The following is a 4,178-nucleotide window of genomic DNA, read 5'->3' on the forward strand; positions in this document are numbered from 1 at the left end:
CTTTGAAGATATAAAACTCATTGAAATCATTTCTTAAAATAAAAAGAAAGATATGAAAAGTGTTATTGTTTTAAAATGATTGTTTGGATAATAAAATAAGAAATTAAAAATCGATCTTTCAGGAAAAACTCTAGGTAAAATTTGTTTTTAATTCTATATTTCAGAATAGCAGATATGATGGACATATCATTGACTTAACATTTAAAGAGTTCCATAAACTCTACTAACTCATTACGTTTAGGGAAATTATATAGAGAAAAATTCCCTTTCACCATCTTTAACCTTTTGTGTAACTTATTTTTGATGTTTGCCTATAGCACTCTGAGTAAAAAAGAACAGGAAATAATGTAAATGTTTATTAAACTCTTATTATATGATAGGACTTGTACTAAGCACAACAAATTTATCACTTCATATGGTTCTCATAAGAACCTTGGGGGAGGGGGGTGTATGTCTTATCAATACTCCTTTCTTAAAATTGAGGAAACTGAGGCAAAGAGAAATTAAAGTGGATATCCAAGACCACATGAATGGTCTGCATCAGAGGCTAGACTTGAATCCAGTTCTCCCTGATTTTGTCAAAAGCTTTTTCTCCTCTTCACTACACCATGATGCTACTCACATAGCAAGCATTATTTTTTTTTTTAGTTATTCATTCAGTCACTCTAAATTCGTTGTTATGGCATCTTCCAAAGATTAAGGGAGGAGGTAAATCTTTCTTTTCTATTTGTAATATTAAATTCATTATTGGAATCTGAGAATGAGTTCAGTTTTCACCTATCTTCATCAACATAGAATATGCACTCCTTTATTAAAAAAAAAAGAGTTTTCCTATTCTTGGCATTGAATTTTAGCATTTACTAGGTTGCCTATTCCTGGCACTGAATTTTGCCCTAAGCTTTCCATCTGTTCTTGTGTAATAGAAGCAGCTTAGATTTTATGTAGCTACCACTTTCAACAATGTAGTTGAGTAAACAATCCTGTTATATTAACATTTCTTAAAGCAGTACTTTAACATCAACTTTAAAAAACAATATATTTAATCTAAGAGTATATCTCAAAGAAGTTGTAGCTCTTGGACTTTGTTCAGTGCAATAATAAAATCATTCAGCGTAAGAAAGGTACCTGGTATTCTAAACATAAATCATCATGTCTTAATTTGGTTAAGAAAAGGAAAAGAGGAAAAAAAGAAGCCTCTTCTTACTATTCAGCTTAATTCAAAAAGCATTAAGTACCCATTGCTCATGAGACAGTGTGCTAGGAGCTGAGGATACAAAGACAAAAATCAAGGCCTTCCCTCCCCTCAAGGAGTTTCCCCAAGGGGAAAACATTATGTACAGAGACAAATAAGTGCTAAGTCTAAGCAAAAGAATTACAAAGTAATTCCATAGTTGTTTGCTAACAACTGGAAGTGATAAGAATGCCCTTATGTTGCAGGCAGGATTTGAGTAGATTCTTGAGTGGAGCAAGAAATTTCAGTGAATGACATCTCTAGGAGCAGAAAATACATTTTCTTTTGTCCTGTCACCATCAAAACTTACCGTGTTTCCCCGATAATAAGACACTGTCTTATTATTTTTTTGGACAGAAAAATACCAGAGGGATTATTTTCAGGGGAGGGCTTATTTTAATGAACATTGACAGCAATTTTAATAAACAGGTAAATGTGAACAAAAAAAATGTACCTTTATCCAATAAGCAAATCACTGGGGAAGAACAGGATGACGCGCTCACTGCTGCAGCTCTGATTGGATGCAGCTCAGGGGGCGGCATGCATTTCACCCCGGGGGGGGGGACGGTGCATACAGAGAGTACCGTAATGTAGCGTGTAGCGCAGGGGATCACCTTCACTACAGTAGCAATCTCAATAGGGCTTATTTTCGGGGGAGGGCTTATTTTAGAGGAATCTTACACAGTAAGGGGAGGGCTTATTTTCGGGATAGGTCTTATTATCAAGGGAACACAGGTATATACAAGGGTGAAGCTAGGTGTCACAGTGAATAGAGGACTGGCCCTGGAGTCAGGATGACCTGAGTTCAAATCCTGACTCAGACACTTAACACAAAACTTGCTGTGTGACAGTGGGCAAATCCCTTAACTCTAATTGCCCTCCAAAAAGAAAAAAAAAAAGGAAAAATACGTACAAGGGTTGTGCTAAACAATTGGGGAACTAGGTCAGATCCAAATGTTAATATAAATATCTCCTTCTTCCTGAGATGGTAAGAAAATTGATATAGGATATACATGTGCAACCATGCAAAACATATTTCCATATTATTTGTATGGTGAAAGAAATCACATACCAAAAAAAAATGAAAAATATTATACTTTGATTTACATTGAAATTTCATCAACATTTAATTGAAAGGTCAATAGTATTTTTAATCATGAGTCCTTTAGAATTGTCTTGCATCATTGTATTCTTTTTAACATAATATTTTTCTTTGTCTTTATTAATTGTTTGTTTACTTTTAGATTACAAGATTCAGTTCCACAATTACTTGCGTTTAAAATTTTCACTTCTGCCCTCTATTTTCCCCCAACATGACTGAGTGTAATCAGGTATAGGATCTGCAAATATTTTCAGATTAGACATTAATGAGGTTATAAAGAAGGATTGTATCAGATGGAATGAACAATGGAAAAGAGGAAACAAAACCAAACAAGAAAAAGAAAAAGAGCAGGTAGTTTTTAAATCTGTATTCAAACTCAGTTCATTCTCTGGATGTAGACATTTCTCTCCATCATGAGTCTTATGGGATTTACTTATAACCCTGCATTGCTGAGAAAAGTCCAGTCTATCAAAATTGGTAGTCACACATACTTTGTGTCTGTAATTGGTACAAATTTCTCCTGGTTCTAATCTTCTCACTCAGCATCAGTTCCTACAAAACTTTCCAGGTAAAAAATAATAAATAAAACTAAGAGTTGGTTTCATGAATAAACCTACACATCTGATAGACCCTTAGTCAATATGATAAAAAAAGAAAGAAGAAAACCAAAATATGAGTATCAAAAATGAAAAGGGTTACTCTACCTCAAAGGAAGAGGAAATTAAAACACTAATGAGGAATTATTTTGCCCAATTGTAACCATGCAAATTTGATAGTGAAATGGATGATTATTTGCAAAAATATAAGTTGAAAAGATTAACTGAAGAGGAAGTAAGTTACTTAAATAACCACATCTCAGAAAAAAAGAAATCGAACAAGTCATCAGTGAACTCCCTGGGACAAAAATCTCCAGGGCCAGATGAATTTAACAGTAAATTCTATCAAACATTTAAAGAAAAATTAATTCCAATGCTCTACAAACTATTTGGTAAAATTAGTGGAGTCCTACTAAATTGTTTTATGATACAAATATGGTACTGATACCTAAATCAGGAAGAGATAAAAAAGAAAAAGGAAATTATAGACATTTCCCTCATAAATATAGATGCAAAAAATTTTAAATAAAATATTATCGAAAAGTCTATAGCAACTTATCACAAGAATAATACCTATTGATCAGGTAGGATTTATTCTAGTAATGCAAGGATGGCTGAGTATTAGAAAAACCATAAGTATCATATCAACAATAAAACTAGCAAAAGCCACATGATTATATCAACAAATACAGAAAAAGCTTTTGACAAAATACATCTATTCCTATTAAAAATATGTTAAATTATAGGAATAAATAGAGACTTCTTTAAAATAATAGGTAGCATCTATTTAAAGCCATCAGCAACTATTATGTGTAATGTGCATCATTGTATTCTTGAGAGTGTCTAAGTTAACTAAGATTGATTGATGTATAGTTTTGCTGTTACTGTGCACAATGCTCTCCTCATTCTGCTCACTTCACTTTATATTAGTTCATGTACGTCATTCATTATATTCAGATATAATCCTGCTTCTGATTTTTTATAGCAAAATAGTATTGCATCACAATTATTACAATGATATATTACAATTTGTTCATTCATTCCCCAAGTGATAGACATCCCCTCAATTTCCAATTCTTTGCCACCACAAAACAGAACTCTCTCTCTCTCTGTCTCTCTGTCTCTCTCTCTCTCTCTGTCTCTCTTTGTCTCTCTCTCTCTCTGTGTCTCTCTCTGTCTCTCTCTCTCTGTCTCTGTCTCTCTGTCTCTGTCTCTGTCTCTCTGTCTCTCTGTCTCTCTGTCTCTCTCT

Source organism: Petaurus breviceps, unplaced genomic scaffold (assembly GCF_028583685.1).
Source record: "Petaurus breviceps papuanus isolate PSGF00001 unplaced genomic scaffold, PetGlider_PUasm1.0 90822, whole genome shotgun sequence".
In the NCBI taxonomy this organism is placed as follows: Eukaryota; Metazoa; Chordata; class Mammalia; order Diprotodontia; family Petauridae; genus Petaurus; species Petaurus breviceps.